Source organism: Cupressus sempervirens, chromosome 10 (genome assembly GCF_028749045.1).
Source record: "Cupressus sempervirens isolate cs-2001-9-10 chromosome 10, ASM2874904v1, whole genome shotgun sequence".
In the NCBI taxonomy this organism is placed as follows: domain Eukaryota; kingdom Viridiplantae; phylum Streptophyta; class Pinopsida; order Cupressales; family Cupressaceae; genus Cupressus; species Cupressus sempervirens.
The window spans coordinates 617,664,484-617,682,638 of NC_143127.1; the positions used below are offsets into that span (position 1 = coordinate 617,664,484).

The 18,155-nt window shown below is 38.7% G+C and overlaps 1 protein-coding gene across 5 annotated transcripts in view; it reads right to left on the minus strand.

Annotated features, from left to right (window-relative positions):
• Positions 1-18,155, minus strand: part of ABCA1 (ATP-binding cassette A1) — a 307,414-nt gene that overhangs the window by 146,400 nt on the left and 142,859 nt on the right. The gene's annotated exons all lie outside the window — the stretch shown is intronic.

Genomic DNA, 18,155 nt, shown 5'->3' on the forward strand with positions numbered 1-18,155 from the left:
CTCATTGCTCCACTGACTTCTAGAATTGCTAGTCCTCCTATGTTTGTCCATGGCTAGAAAATGCTAGAGTGCTAGTCACTCCAAATGCAACAGCAAATCTGAAAATAAACTAACTTTCCTGCCACACAGGATGACAAGAAACCGGTCCGATACCATTGTAATAACCCTGTCTTGTTATAACAAAATCAAGCATCAATTTCTTTCACTTTTCGATGGTTTGACATTTTGTCAAACACTTGGCAAGCAGCCCAATTACCACTGAATCTATGATGTCTTAAATTTTCAGACACAATATCAGGATGTATAGCAAACTGACCACAAGTTTACTTCATTTTGGCCTCAAAAGTTTTGCATAGATAAATACAAAACACCAATAAACAATTTTGAAATGATTCACACCAGCCTCTAAATTCATTCATCAACAAACCATATAGCAATATAATGAAAAGGGAATTTAATAGTTGGCTGATTATAAATCAAAATTTGAAGCCAGCATGTATACTTTCTAATTATGTCATATAAAATGAATTTTACAAATTAAGAAACTGGTTTTTGCCGTAGATAAGATAAGATAAGATAATTTATTAATGTCCACAAGAAACCAACAAGGTTTATGGGACTAAGCATACAAACAGAAGAGCCAACCAAGCAAAAGAACCAAACGGTGACTGAGAAGAAACAAAAACAAGAAACAAAACAAGAAAGAAGACAAGGTAAGGCACTAAGAGTCCTTCCTTGTCACAAGAAATCAGTAATAGAGGGGTAAACCCGTGAATAGTCCATAGTCTTAGAATGTCGTGTAGAACCGTAGTAGGATTGTCACTGCCTAGAGAGATCAATACAGTGTCTAACTAATCTGGAATAAGAAGTACTGGAAGGCCTTTTCAAACACCGTGAAGGAGACAAGGGAGAGAAAAAGGCAGTAATGAGCTGATTTGAAGTATACCCCTGAGGTATAAAAGACTACAGGGTAGTCTCACGAAGGTGGGTGGCCTCCTAAAGATAAAGTGCAAGACACCGCTGATCAATATATCTGAAGAACATTGAAAGAGAAAAACAGTCTCTGAAAAAGTAGTAAAACCTCCCTCTGATCTCATAGTAAAGAGGACATTCAAAAATAAAGTGGATCTCAGTCTCAACCTCTGCCAAAGTACACAACTAACATATCCGATCAGCCCGATACATATGGTGATCGGTCCGGGCCCTGAGGCGATGAGAACCGACTCTGAATGAGCCTAAAGAAAACTATAAGGCATGATTCCAGCGCCGATATAGAAAAGCAGGGCGAACAATAATACAATCCTGAATCTCAAGAAAATGATCAACATAAAAGGCCATCCTAGGCCGCAGACCTCCTGAGGGATTCATCCAAGTAGTGGTAATGTACTATCTATAAATATCTTGTCTGAGATGCTCGTTCAACTCCTAACATGAGGGAAGAAGATGAGCAAGAGCATCATGTGAACACTGGTAAGGAGAAAGATGATCAATATCAATACCAACGAGTCGAACAAAGAGGTGGCCTGGGCATACCAACAAGAAGATCTAGTAGAGGTGTCTGATCGCATAATCTCAATAGAGGAACAGTATGCCAGATGAAAGTATTTGTGCTGATCAACACTCAACTCTGTAAAACCACGAATCCAATGAAGAAACTAGATCAAGTCAAAAATACTAGCAAGTTTGAGAGGATGAGCTCCAAACTCGACTAAGATAATGCTGTGAGGGGTGAGTCTGTGACATCTTATGATACACCGTAACATCAATGTCTGAACCCGCTCAATAGAAGCCCAATCAAAAGTAATAAGAAAAGACCCCCAAACAATCGAACCATAGAGAACTGTCCAACGAACCAGGCAGTCCAAAAGGGATAACTTGGACGAAATATCCTGGAAATGATGCTTGAAGCATTGTCTTTCCTGCAAAGCCAGGGAACCCATACCCTTATTGACTTTGGACTAAATAGCTGGTCTCAAGCTGAAGCATGGCCCCGAGAATTTCACACCAAGATACATAAAAGAGGGAGTAATCTCAACCTCTTGGTCCTGAAAGAAGAAATGAAGATTAGAGGTCTTTAAACCGTTGAAGACCATAACTCAAGTCTTAGACAAATTAACCACAAGCTGTCATCGATCACAAAAAGAAGCCAGACCATCAAGAAGTCTCCGTGAGCTCTTGGGAGAAGAGGCCAAGAGAACCACATCATCAACAGAAAGAAAAATGCAGATCAAGACATGATGCAAATAGCACCCATCTCCCAATTGAAAGGAGTTCACTAGGAAATTTTCCAACTCGTCAATATAGAAACCAAACAGTGTAAGAGAAAGAGGACAGCCCTGCTTCACCCCAATGGTGCTCTGAATCGGAATAGAAAAGCCCTCCGGAGTCCTGAGTCTACCGGTTACCCCCTCATAAAGTCTCATAATAGCAATCTACAACATATCTGAGATCCCAATCTCCTGCAGTCTTTGAAATAAGGCCAATCTAAGAACTGAATCGAAAGCCTTACGGAAGTCCACAAAACAGCAACAAACCTTTTGTGAACGGTGCGTAGCATCCTCAATCATAGCTCGTAGCATGAATACATGATCCATAGTCTGATAGTTTGCCCAAAACCCATCCTTCCCTTTAGCTCTACAGCCTCTTCTATCAAGCTCACTAGATAACATGGTGTTCAATGCAGTGGCATAAAATTTGGCAAAATTATGTCTGATCATAATAGTCCTGTAGCTACCCAAATCAGAAGCGGGCCCAGACTTGTGAATAGGGTAAACCACATGCCTAGAGCAAGACTCCGGAAACCCAGTGCAAACCACTCTATTAAAAAGTGTAGGAAGGTAAGATCCAAGAACCGAAGCACCAAGCTTGAAAAGTTATGCCTGGAAACCCTCTTCATTTGCTGCTCTGTTGCATCTTAGAGATCTGATGGCCTCAATAATACTGGAGTAGGTGAACAAATGGCAGTAAGGAGGTGGAGTGAGAGGTGGCTGCCCAAGAATGTCATCAAGCGTAATGATATGGGAGGTCAATGAATGGCAGTCGAGAGTGGAGGACAAGGGGGAGCACCGAGGGAAAAGGGTACGCCAAAAGATCTGGGGATTCTGAATAAGCATGGAGCAAAGGACTCTAAACTGGGAAGAGGCAAAAGAATGTTTCTTTTAGCAAAGAAAACGGAGGTGCAAAAGGCGCAGATGGGTGAAGGCAGGAGACTGAGTCTCAAAGGCGACGCGAACAGACCGATGGAAAGCTTCGCAATCAGTATCAAACCATTTATTCATAGGACAAGTATTCCGACACTTAGCTCTGAGAGAAGGAGGGGAACGGTGAGGAATAGAAAGGAGAGCAGAATCCCAAATAGCTAAGGCAAGTGAATCAAACATGTTAGAGGCAGCAAGCAACTCACTAAAACTAGCAGGTTTCAGAAGTCTCTAAAGGTGGTAAATAAAGAGCTCACCATCACTCTCGAGGTAATTAAAGCGCGCAGGAAGGGAGATAGTATCAGTCGGATCGTGAGAAAGCTGGGAGGAGAGCGACGGGTGGGGAGAAATAGAAATGCTAATAAGAGCATGATCAGCCAAAGGGAGACGCAAAATGGTGAAACTGCGAATGGAAGAAATGAAGGGGGGAGAGGAAATGACATAGTCAACAACACTCGTACCACCACAGTGCGGCTAGCAAGTAAAGAGCTCCAATCCAGAAAGGAACGATAAACCGTTCAAAATCAACAACCCAGAAGATTCACAAAGTTGGAAAAGGTGACGGCCATAACCTGAGAGCGATCCAAGAACATCCTCCGAGGTGTGTTGAAGTCCCATACTAGTCGGGCCTAACTCAAAAGTGCAGTTCAAATTAGAGCCACATTAATTGCAAAGTCAAACTAAAAGCCACCTGGTCCAATTTCAATCTGGCGTTCACAGACTACTCTTCCAAATGCTGCCCAAAACAAACTCCAATCTGTAGACTAAACCCTCTTCTAGCAACAAAGAAATTATATAAATGCTCCTCGGCCACAGTTAATACAGAAAGAGATGATAATAAAACTAGTCCACAATACCTCAGCTATGGATTCTCATAATTAAATCCACAATACTTCAGCTCTAGATCCCAAACCCTTATACTTCAACAAGGGCACAAACTTCAGACTCAGAAATGTCACAAAAACAACAAGAGCAAAATAGGATAATCAAAATATTGGATGCTTTACTCATCAAATGGGCTCATATTTATAATCTACAAATGGCACAAAGCTTCCCAAATGAACTTCACTTAAGAAACAACATTAAAATATAATAAAGTGTCATTATAATCTGAATTATTAATTGCTTTTGGCTTTGAAAATGACCTTTTCCACCATAACTTAAAATTCTGATACATAAGGCCACTGTTTCTTGTTCCATGATTTAAAACTTTTCGTCCCGGTTCCAACGAGCTATAATATTGAGGTGACCAACTAGCAACACTATCAAAAATAGTAACCTCAGCATATTTATATGAATAATAATAATAATTCACCCATCTTGCAAAAACAACTAAAGAGGCATCAGAATCAAAATTTGACAACACCAAAGTGATCCTAATGATGAAAGATGATGAATGAACCTGATTGGTGACTTACTATAAATAGACGCTCCCTCCAAGATTCTTGGAGCTCAAACTGGAACTCGAAATAAAAACTGAAAGCATCCTCCAACTCCTCTAACTCAATTGAGTTCATCGGAACCAACTGATTGAGTTACTATAAATAAACCCAAAACACACCATAGGCTGCTAGAAAGCCTATAACCACACAAACAAGACCCTCAAATCCCACTATCAACTCACGATGGTCACAATGGTGAACTGACCTGGCCAACTGTAGGAAACTACTAAAAATGGGGAAATTACAAGTTTGTATTGGTATCCATAGATGATATCCTTATCTTTTCTCGGAATGAGGAAGAGCATCAAATAATCTAGAACTAGTTCTTCAAAGGTTGCATGAGCATAGTTTGTATGGGAATTTGTCTAAATGCTCTTTCTATTAAAAGGATATTTAGTATTTAGGACATATTATCTTAGCAAAAAGAATTGCAATAGATACTACTAAGATTAAGGTAATTAAGGAATGGTCAGCAACTAGAAATGTGTTAGAAGCTTCATGAGTTTAGTTGCATTCTATAGGACATTCGTTAGAGACATCTCTCAGATAGCAGGCCCCTTAACTAACTTGCAGCCAAAGGGGAAAATGTTTGTTTGGTCAAAAAGTATCAATCAACATTTAAGTATTTGAAGGAGAAGTTCACTATTGCATCAATACTCAGAGTGTCGGATCCTGAGGGTCACTTTGTCGTTATTACTGAGACATCAAAAGAGGGATTGGGGCATCCTAATGCAAGAAGATCAAGTTATTGCCTATGAGTCTAGGAAACTAAAAAAACTATGAATAGAATTATGCACCCCATGATTTAGAATTGGTGGCCATTATTCATGCTCTTCAAATGTGGTGACACTACCTGATTGGGAAACCATTTGAACTCAAACCAAACCATCACGGCTTGAAGTATATATTCACTCAACCCAATCTTAATACTCGTCAAAGGAGGTGGTTGGAGTTCTTAGTAGACTACAATTTCAAGATCAGCTATATCAAAGTAAACAAAAATCGAGTAGTCGATGCCTTGAGTAGGCAAACACATATCTTGGCCATAATAACAATAAATACTGGACTTAAGGAAAAAGTGCTTCAGTATCTACCAAGGGATGATTTTTATAATCAAAAGCATCAAGCCCTCTAAAAAGATCCTTGTGATATTTGTCGTCAGTAGAAATTGTGTATCAGCCGACGGGTCCCTTCGGGAAGGAAATTGTGTATCAGCCGACGGGTCCCTTCAGGAAGGAAATTGTGTATCAGCCGATAGGTCCCTTCGAAAAAGTTTTTGTTATGTAGCAAACATAATGTATCTGGCCGACGGATACCTTCGGGAAGGTTCCTCGGAAAGTATTTATAACCCCTTCGGAAGCATTGTAATGAGGATATCAGAACCTAATGTCATATCTTGGCATATGCGAATAATAATGAGAGTTCTGCTGTTCGTGTTCGTGTCCAGAAGATCGAAATAGTGAAGACGCCTTCAGAATTGTTTCATTAAAACCCATGTGCGTGGCAGCTCCAGGAAGGAGGCATCCATATGCAATCAGCAGACAGTGTCAAGATTGAAGCCGTACGGATTTCATCACAGAAGGGTGACAGGAGGTTTTCTAAATAATAATAAAAAACGACGACAGAATCAAGTTGTTCAGAATGAGTGACAAATGATGCCAAAGGGAAGGGGACGCATCCGTGGTTGCCAGAAAGAGTGCAGAATCGGCAGATAATGACAGAAATGGTGTGTTCCATGCATTTCTGTGTGGGTTGCGAAGTTCTAACGAGGAGCGCACCCGGGGCGCTGCCCCTCGACCCCCAGTCGTTGCGGATATCAGTCGTGGGAGTCTGACCAGTTGAGAAGACTTAGAGCTGTTGCAGGCATGGAGTGTCTGTGTACCAGAGGCACTGAGAGTAGGTGTTGGCCGTGAGGCTGTCTTGGTGGATGCGTAGAGAGCTCGGGAGGAGTTGATCATCCAGTTAGACGCAGTACAGCGACACTTGGTTCAATGTACCTGGAATTGGAAGGCAGAAAGCGGCACAGGTGGCTATCAGGGTCAGATGTCAGATTGGCTAAGGTGACAATGTTGAAGACCAGTTAGTCAGTCAATGTATTTTGGTTGTTGATTTGTCTCAGAGATTTTGTAATAGTCGTCAAGAGACGACTTTTCTTTTTGGGGGGGATGATGTCGTCGATAGAAATTGTGTATTAGCCGACGGGTCCCTTCGGAAAGGAAATTATGTATCAGCCAACGGGTCCCTTCAGGAAGGAAATTGTGTATTAGCCAATGGGTCCCTTCGGAAAGGTTTTTGTTATGTAGCAGACATAATGTATCTGGCTGACGGATACCTTCGAGAAGGTTCCTCAGAAAGTATTTATAACCCCTTCGGAAGCATTGTAATGAGGATATCAGAACCTAATGTAATATCTTGGCATATGCGAATAATAATAAGGAGAGTTCTGCTGTTCGTGTTCGTGTCCATTATCTGTGTGCAATTCTTAATTAACCTATGCAGTAAACAATATTAAATACGAAGGTTACCAACTAGAAACAGATTGACTCTTAAAGTATAAGGGAAGAATGTATATACCTAAGGATTCTAAAATCCGGAGAATGAGTTTAAAGGAGATCCATGTTGCTCCTTACTTAGGACACCTGGGAGTGACTAAAATGCTAGCCAATACGAAGCAATTATACTTTTGGAATTAGGGCATGATGTAAGAAACAGTTGATTTTGTTGCAGGTTGTATCGAATGTCAAAAGCTCAAAGTTGAGCACAAGTATCCAGTTGTGCTACTACACCCAAATGAAGTTCTAGAGTAGAAATGGCAAATAATTAGCATGAATTTTATACAAGGGCTACCTATGAATAAGAATGGGCAATAACACATCTCGTAGTAGTGGAGCAACTAACGAAGGTGGCTCATTTCATTCCAGGAAATCTAACCGATGGAGCACCAAAAATTGCCCATATATTTGTAAAGGAAATCTTCAAAATTCATGGGGTCCCAGAAAATATTATTTCAGATAGGGATGCTAGAATGACATCTAGATTTTGGAAAACTCTTCTTTCTACCTTGGGAGCAAAATTCAATATCAGTTCAGCCTATCATCTAGAAACTAACCAGCAGATCAAAAGGGTAAACTAGGTCCTAAAAGATCTTTTAAAGGTATACTATATGGACCAGTGATAATGTTGTGAGCTTGGTAGAATTAGCTTATAATAACTCATATCAGTCTTCTATTAAGATAGTACCATTTGAAGCTCAGTATGGACGAAAATATAGAACTCATGTAAGTTGGAACAAGATTGACGATTGGATAATTGTTGGTCCTGAGATGGTCTTAGAAATGGAAGATCGAGTAGTTCAAATCTGCACGAGTTTAAATGAGGCAAATGACTCTCAAATTAGTTGTGCAGATGCTAAGAAAACTCCCAACGAATTTGAGGTGAGAGAAAAGGTTCTCTTAAATGTAAAACCCCAAAAGAGTGCTATCAAATTTGATAAAAATGCCAAACTGGCCCCAAGATATGTGGTACCCTTTGAAATATTGGACGTTGTAAATCCTGTAGCCTACAAAATTGCTCTACCTCCAGCCCTTGCCCAGATACAAAATGTGTTTCATGTATCTAATCTTAAGAATTATATAACTCATGTTGAGCATGTTATTGACTAGAATCTCTTGACAGCACAAGACCCAAGGGTGGCAGAAATAGAACCACTCAGAATACTTGAGGTGCATAAGATTCACTTATGAAACAAGGATGCCAACCAGTGCAAGGTCATATGGGACCAATATGCTAAGAAGAATGCTACTTTGGAAGATTATGATGAAATATTCCAAAATATTTCCCATCTTTTTCCGAGAACATGAGCTATAGATTGATACTATTAAATTGTGATTTAAATTGACACATTGTGACATGATGTTCTTTGAGACTATATGACAGTTTTTATATAAGTTATTATGGATATTCTTCTTGCGTATTTAGTTGCAAATATTCATTGGGGACGATGAAACACAGGGAGGTATGTTCCATCCCCTATTTTATTAATTTTGAATATTCTATTTAGCCGTTGAGATTTCAAGCAAATCAGAAATGGTTGTTTAAATTAGTTAGTCATTTTTTATTTCATATGATATGGAAATATTGGTTATTCATTATGTTTCACGTGAAATTAAAGATATTGCTTAATCATTGTGTAATTACATGAATTGTAAATGGTAGCTAATATGGTTATTAGTTATGATAACTAAATTGCATTTCAATGATATGGAAATATTGCTTTCACCATGTTATTTTCCTCTTGCAAGAGCACAATGAAGGGGAAAGCATTGGCGCAAAGGGAATAGAGCACGTGCACACCAACCTAGCACCAAACTATCAATTATTCGTCTATACCACCATGGTCAAGGGAAAGCAGGTTGGGACAAACTAGACAATGCCAAGTGTCCACCATCGGCTAACTAGGTCACCATATACCTATACATATTTATATTTCACATAAACAAATAAAAGAGAAGTAAAATTGTTACCTTGTATACCACTTGAAAAGACTGCACCATCTATTGGTGAGGTATGCTCTATTATAGATAATATCCATGGTATCTAGGTATAATTGTACATATTTCATTATACATAGATATGTATGTATGTATGAGGATAACTTGGAATAACACATACGTGCATATGTGTACCTTAATACACCTCTGCATACATGTGTACTCAATTTAATATATAACACAAATGTGTATATGTGTGTGTGGGTGTAACATCCCATACAACTATACAAAGATAATACGAATATTATCTACAATAGGTTGGGTGTAGGCCAATTGCTAAAGAATTGAATTATCTCATAATCAAATGCCCTCTTATCTTCTTTTAACAATTTGGCCTCTATTAAAAGTTTTTCAAGAACTTCAAGCTCGTGCTCACCACCTTGCATATCTTTTCATGCACGTAACTCCTCGATCAAGTTCAAGTCCTCTGTAACTAAGCACCATTCTATAAAGAGGAAATTGCGGCCACTTGGGGGCTGCCTCAAAACTCTTGTTTACAATTCTTACCATCCTGTAGGAGTTCAAATTTTGGAAAATTAACTTGCTAGTGACACCGAACAGCGGCCATTAAAAATCAGACACTAGAGCTCACGGTGGGAGCAATAGAACTATATCACATTCATATTGCATCGTGGTTGTAATCTTTAATCTTTCCATGCCATTCCTTCTATTCAATACTAGTTCAAATATACACATTTGTATCTTTCTTTCATTAATAGATGGTTTGAGCGGACATAGATGTTCATATAGCAAAGTTTCAAAACTTATTGTGTATTGGCATGTCAATCATGGGCTGAGCCATCAGGTTAAGTTGTTTTTGCAACTTTTATCTTTCATCATTTCTCTAAACACTTGATAGAGACAAGGCAATCCTGGGAGATCAAACACTTCCTATTACAATGCCATCCTTCCCTATGTCGCTGGCATCCTTCCATATATTATTGAAAGCAAAGAAGTATACCCTGTTGGGAATTAAGCGATTGAAAAAGTCTTATAATTTATTTACTTTATTTTGGTTAAGAAAGTTCTTAAAAGGAATGTTGATATTCTCTTCCATAGAAAGAACCAGCATATCGTTCACTGGAAAATTACACCAAGAATCATCAAGGATGACCTTGTAATGCAAAGATGTGTAGTGTAATCTATGTAAGATGGATAGTTCAACACCCTACATGAAACAAAAAATTAAATCAGAACCAAATTGAAAAATTGTAACTTAAAAACTATACCTAATAGGTGATGGTGGGTAGTTCGGTAATGTCTTGTTTGTCAAGTCGAGCGGTGGTTGACCAGGCACACAGTGTCCATGTAAATCCCTAGCCAGGATACGTTTTTTAGTATGCCAACCCAGCTTTATAACTTTTTAAAAGAAAAAATATGGCATTGGTAATATGCAAATTAGAATATTCAGATGGTTAACTTCGTACAACAGAGAACATACCAATACACCTTACAATATTTATTCTCTGATATGCTGGAGGATGTCGTCCTTGAGGCCCTTCCATGAAAACCTTTCCCTGACCTGCCTATAGGTTTTGAAGAGGCCTGGGTGTTCGGTTGATGGTGCGTCATGAAGAGTCTCCATAATTTTCCCTTTGAGTTTAGATTCTAGTACAAGGTAGATCCTATGCTTATAAAAAATTACATCATTGATTACCTTATACCTGTTGTCCTCGAGCTGACAATCCATAATCTAACATGCTTGGGTATTCTTAAAATACTCAACCTGCAACTAGTATTTCCAACTTGTCGATACCTCGGAAATGTTACAACACTCTACTACTAAAGGTCTCCTAGAAAGCACATCAGCAACTACATTGTTATTACCCTTCACATACTCAATGTCAAAATCATAGCCCTGAATCTTGCTAACCCACTTTTGTTGCATTTCATTTAGATCCTTTTGTTCTAAGAAGTAGCGCAAACTATTGTGGTCCATCTTAACTATGAATCTGCGACCCACCAAGTACTGTCTAAATTTGGCTAAAGTGTGCATAATGGCTAACATTTCCTTATCATAAGTGGAGTATAGTCCCTCACCGTCCTTGAGCTTCCTTCTCTCATAAACTATCGGATGCCTATCCTGCATAAAACTGTGCCAATTCCGCTCCTTGAAGCATCACACTCTAAGACAAATGGGCGAGAGAAATAGGGCAGTGCCAAAACCAAGCATGTGCTTATCACCTTCTTGAACTTATCAAAGGTCACCTCTACATCCTCTGTCCACCTAAATGCCCCTTTCCGTGTGAGATCGGTGAAGGGAGCTATTGTCTGTGAGAAGCCTCTAGCGAACCTTTTGTAAGAAGAACAAAGACCAAGGAAGCCCCTCAAATCTAATATGTTCCTTGGCAATGGCCAATCTAGGATTGCCTGTATCATTTCCTAGTGATCTTACCCCATCTGCACTAATTACGTGCCCAAGGTAAGGAATCTCAGTCAATCCAAACTCACACTTTGACTCCTTCACAAACAATGAGTGCTCCTCCATAATACTAAGTACCACATCTAAGTGTTGCAAGTGCTCCTCCCAAGTTCTACTAAAGACCAGGATATTATCAAGAAATACTCTCGCGCTCTTTTGCAGCTCTTTTCTAAAAATACATTTCATACATGACTGAAATGTAGCGAACACATTAGTGAGCCCAAATGGCATAACCAAGAACTCAGAGTGTCCATAGTGACATTCGAAAATTGTTTTATGCACATCATCCTCTCAAACCCATATCTGATGGTATCCGGATCTAAGGTCTATCTTTGAGATATAAATTGCCCCATGTAGTTCATCTAGTAACTCATCAATGCAAGGAATAGGGTACATGTTCTTGATGGTCCTCTTGTTGAGAGCACGGTAATTAATACACATGCGAAGAGTGTCATCCTTCTTCACCAAAACGACTGAAGAAGCAAAGGGACTAGAGCTAGGTCTAATGTGTCCCATGTCTAAGAGTTCCTTAATCGTCCTTTCTATTTCCTCTTTATAGTGCCTGGGATGACAATAAGGTATAGCGATGACGTGTTTGTCGCCCTCCTCTAACTCAATGATATACTCAAATCCTCTAAGGGAATCCCCAGAGATATGTCCTCAAAAACCCTCTTCTGCTTATCAAGCACCAGCTGAATATCAATATGAATCTGTTGCCCTTGAGTCTAAAGTAGCCTTAGACGAAATGAAACAGTGAGCTGCCCACTCCATGTCATCATGCCTCGTAACAGGCTCCATCCTGTGGGCTGAAATCAACCTGGGTTCACCCTCTGGCATAGCCTTGAGGATCACCTGTTGGTTATCCTATAAGAATTTCAGCTGCATCTTATCATGATCAATTGTGTACCTGTCAATAGTCTGCAACCACTGCCTTCCCAGTTGATGTTTTGTAGCTGCACTCGGATAAATTGTAGCATATATATATATATATATAATTAATTATAAGATTGTAATTATGTTAACGAACAAACATGTCCCATGAAAGGACATGTCTATTCTTTACTCACTTTCTTATATATAAGAGGTCACTGCCATTTGGAAAACATATACCAAAAACATGGCAATGCGAATAAATTTGTAGCAAACAACTAAAAAAATAAAACTAACATTGTATCAGAGCAGAAAGATTCTCACCTATTGAGAGTTCATTACCGAATCAATTAAGAACAGATTGTGATTAATATATCCAATAAAATGCTTCAAATCATCAGCTATGCCCGTCATGATGTTCTCAGACCTACTACGATGGAGGAAATAAAGGGTCTATTTTAAGACGTATCGTAGATTGATGCACAAATATTTTGAGACAATTTTGATCTAATCAGTAGCATTATGTTCAAATCCTTGCAATAGATAATTAATATTGCTGATGATCATGATGTCACAGAGGTTTGTGCAAGCATGTTGATGGCACATACAAGCAAGATGAAAACATTCGCACTCTACCTCACTCTCTTGCTCCAAGCCTTAGAAAGTAATCTGTGTTGGCCTTAGCTAGGCCCCAAGTCCACTGCCCAGTGAAAATTAGATCAGGACCCGCCTATACCGCTGGAAGAGTTACGGCTAAAATCCCTTGCATCATAATTCTGAGTTTATTGTAAAATTTGTTATTTGCAAATAGAGTTTCAAAGAACATGACAAAATGGGCTCTTGCACATGCTTAGGTTGGAACATTCATTGATCAATCATCAACTCTATCCATCATGACAAGCAAAAATGAACAACTTTTATGTTTTGCATTCACACTGAGTTTGATTCACCACAAGTTCCTTGAAAGTTGCCTAGGTTTGGTTCATTGCTAGCTTTATTTAGAAACCAGTTCTGGATCCTACTTCTCTATTTCCTATCCACAGCTAGTGTCACGGCTATGGTTGTAAAGAGGCTCACACCGTATGTTTTTAATCATCCCAAGCAAGAACTCTTGAGCAAATTGTTCTTGTGATAGAATGTTTGATGGAAGGGAAAGCTTATTTGAGTTAGGCACTTCTAAATACACATCTTGCAAGCCTTTGAATATCTTGGTGAATATCTTTAATATTCTGGGAGGCCAATACTTGTAATATCAATTGTGATATCAAAATGATAGATATCATTTGATCAAAGATATATATTTTGTCATACTTAATATTACAAATGGTGTAACACATGTCCTATGTTTATCCTCCCTAGCTAAGAGGGAGTGTTGATGTTTCGTAGCTTCACTTGGATAAATTGTATATATATATATATATATATATATATATATATATATATATATATATATATATATATATGAGATCATATATATAAAATTAATTATAAGATTGTAATTATGTTAACGAACAAACATGTCCCATGAAAGGACACGTCTATTCTTTACTCACTTTCTTATATATACATATATGTATATATATAAGAGGTCGTTGCGATTTGGAAAACATATACCAAAAACATGGCAATGTGAATACAATTGTAGCAGACCTCTAAAAAAACTGACATTCCCAACATGGCATCTAAACGATCCAAATCGACCACATAAAAATCTGCCTCAAGGAGAAAGTCATCAAACTGAATTGGAAGTCCTAACACTTTCCTTGTGCACCTCAATCTCTCACCTCCTACCACTCTAACCTCAAACTCTGGTATGTCATCAATTTGTAAATTTCTCTTTGAAACCTAGTGCGTGTACTTATGACGTTATGTGATGCACCTGTATCCAAAAGACACACAATACATTGTCCTCTAACTATACCCTTCAAACAAAAGGGATGTCCTGTGGGATCGCTGGAAAGGGAAGCTATGATACGAGATTGTTCTGGAGTGGATTTCTTCTTCCTCTCTTTAGGAGGCTACTCCTCATTTTCTTCCTCATCGCTGCCATCAATCCTGTTGCTCACCCTCCTCTTCTGACATAACCTTGACATAATGTATTTTACCTTTGCCAACGCATCTGTGATCCAATGTCCAAGGCTCTCTGCAAGTGAACCATAGCTTCTTCCTCCTGAGTTCATTTCGAGTCTCAAAGTCCAATCTAGGTGGGGTAGTCTTATGTTGGTTCTTGTTCTTCTGAAACAAAGTAGACCCCCTATAAGGCTTCTTAGGAGGTTGTAGTATTGAAGAAAGTGAATCTAGATTGTGTGTGATCTTAATGGCATCATCCAGAGTGTTTGGTTTAAGGACCTTGACCAAACCTCTAAATTTGTCTTGTAAGTCGTCGATGAACAGTACCTTTCGTCATTTTTGTCATATTCGGAACCATTACTGAAATTCAATGAAACTCGTCAATGAAGTCATCTAGAGATCCACCCTGTAGCAACTGTGCCAAATTCCTATAGTAGACCTCAATGTCTTTCCTGTCAAAATGGGTGATCAACTTAGAGTTGAAAGCCTCGTAGAATGTAATGAGACCATGATCCTAGGTGACTAGCCCATGACACCACCAATCATATGCTACTCCCTCTAGATGAATTGTGGCGAATCTAATGGCTTTTGTCTCTGACATGGGCTTAAGTGTCAGGTAGGTGTCTAGCTTGTGAATCCAGCTGCCACCAAAGGTAGGAAGAGATAACTTGTTCATGGCATGTTTCAAATCCCTATTCTAGGCCCTAGGTCTCCTGTCTTCCTGTGGTCTCTTTATCTCCCTTTTTCAATTCATGTATTGAACAAAGGACAAATTTTGTTTAACTGGATCAGGGAATTGATCCCATTCATCGTACATGGCCATAACATTCTCCAGAAGTAGGCCTACCACAGAGGGTTGGGCTACTTCTTCCTCAACATTATTTTCAGCAAAAATGGGCATCAATGGCCTATCAATTTTCCGTGTAGGGGCCCGAGTAGCTCGGGGTGATCTTGCTACACTATCACCTCCACTATGATGGCTTGATGCTCTCCCATAAGCCGGAGCTAGTTGCTGCATAACACCTGTCAAGTACTGGAGTGCAATGGCGATAGTGTTCTGTCTATCTCTAATAGCTCAAAACGTTTCCCTCACTTCCTGTTGTTGATCATTCTCATTATGAGCCATTTGAGTGTCCTATACCAGTTCAACCTGTTCAGCCTGTTCACCTATCCCAAAAGTTAACTCCTCATCAACTGAATAACTATCCTCAATGTCAATCTGGTCTGAAGATTCTGCTTGTTCAAGTCGGAAGTGACTAGATTTATAAGGTTTCCTCCTCATGCCTATCTATTATTTTCCCTGTTTAACCTAAGCTACAACTAAATAATTTACTCACAAGTCAGCAAGTCTTGTGGCTCTAATACCACTATAGTATGCTAACCAAGCTTTATTACTTTTTAAAAGAAAAAATATGGCATTGGTAATATGCAGACTAGAATATTCAGATGGTTAACTTCATACCACAGAGAACATACCAATACACCTTACAATATATCTTTCATTCTTCCAAATTACTACCACGTAATGGTTTTTACAAAAATTGCATATGATCATGTTAACAAGTAGTTTAGGGGTGTGACAATAAAGTAAGCAAGATGCAAATACAAGAGAGATATGAAAAACCTGTTACTAGAGCTAAGTGGTCAGTCCTCACAACAAGGATGATTGGTGATACACATAGGGGACAATCTTCTTGTCTTTCATGGAGAATACGATTACTGATGTGGTATGTCGACACCCATGTACTAACTACAACTCCATCAAAATCACGGCGGTAATGTGCTTGGACGTAGTAACGACGGTTCTAGCCTTGATTTTCCACTCAACCCATTATAGCCATCAAACAAAGGCTTGTCCGCTAACAAGAACTTGCAGTCTGCGATAAGTTTAGATATATCTTGTTTCCATCCGATACTTCTATGGTCAATCCTACTGTCTAATCATGACTGAATGGGCAATGGTGTGTCTGGTCTTAGGGAGTCATCACCTCTCTAAAGGTACTTGTTTCAAACTCCCACCGTTCTCTTCAAAGTGACTTGGTTATCTATGTAGGTGATTAATCTTACTATTGTTGCCCTACGCATTCATTCATACTCCTCCAAGTATAATGGATATAATGGATACCTGATCATACGTTTTCACCAGCCGATATAACCAAAAGGTTCAAGCATACTTACAATGCATGTCGTCTCCTTGCTCAACGTAGGTACGTTGAGATAATGTGCTAATCTACATTCTCCTTACTTAAAAACTATTGCAATCTCCAAAGAGAAGTTGGGGCTACATCTAGCTTCTCAAATTCTCTTAAGGGATTTCACCCCTAAGAAAGCATAGTCACATTTAAGCATCTTGTTTGTATTTTATCAATATCATATTACATGGTGAAAATCCCAATGTAGCTACTTGCTTTTATAACCAAAATGTGAGGGAAGATGCAAACGACTAGGAAATGTGGGATAAAAAGCCTATTTCGTCTTTTAGTCACTTAAGTCATATTTTGTCATAAAAGTGACTTTAAATGATAAAGTAACTTAATAAATCAACTTTATAAAATAAAGTGACTTAACTTTAGGAGTTCCCACTTAAATATCTACCTCAACGAAACCAAAAGACTCTTGTGACTAGCTGACATCCTCAAAATAAATGTCGTTAGCCTATCTGGATGGAAAGATAGACCAACAAGGCGCCATAAGGACTAGCGAAGAGAAGGGGACATTACAGGTTTAGTGGCTAATGAAGTTTCTATGGTCACTAGAGGTTGGGATAACTCGCAATCGGATGGATAGGCTAAAAAGAAGGGTTCCACGGTTAGCTAGTTGTGTAGTTGACTCTCTACCACCAGGATGCTCAAGTGGTAGGGCAAGATGGTGTACAAGTGCCTTATCTCATGCAGGGCAGGGCCATTCTTGGTTGAAATTAAGTGAGGAATACACTAGGTCCATGGTTGGGTGGCTAAACCTCTAAAAATAGTTCTCTCTGCCAATGCCAAGACATGCACAGAACAGAATGGGTTTTCATCTCTTAGCTTGATGTGATTTGAACTTGGTTGGTATTTACATTTCCTTTCATGTCTTATTCTGAGTTTAGCTAGAAATATATATACACATATGTATGTATGTATGTATGTATGTATGTTGTATGTAATTACATTTACTTCTTTCAGTTATACAAAGTGATAGTTAAATGTTTCACTAGTTGATGATCACTCTTCTGTGTAATTTATTTTGTTTGTTTGGAATTAAATAAAGGAAGTAAATCTTCATTTGGTAGTTAAGGCATTTCACGGGAATGCAGTTAATTTTATATAACCGTTAATCCCACACTTGTGATTATGTAGATAGCTTATTTTTTATTTATAAAATAAAATGGAATTAAGGGTTAGGAAAAGTGGTCATTACATTGTGATTGAAAGCCTTGGCAATGAACTCAGAAACTTAACATATTTGTTTCAGCAACTACTAGAATTTAATAATGATAGCAATGCCAACTTGAATGTTCAAATCAACCATCTTGAACAAGCTCCAAGTACCAATAACTTCCCTTGCTTGTCGCAGCTTAATGATATCAATTTTGAGATTCAAAATAACAATCAGATATCATTAT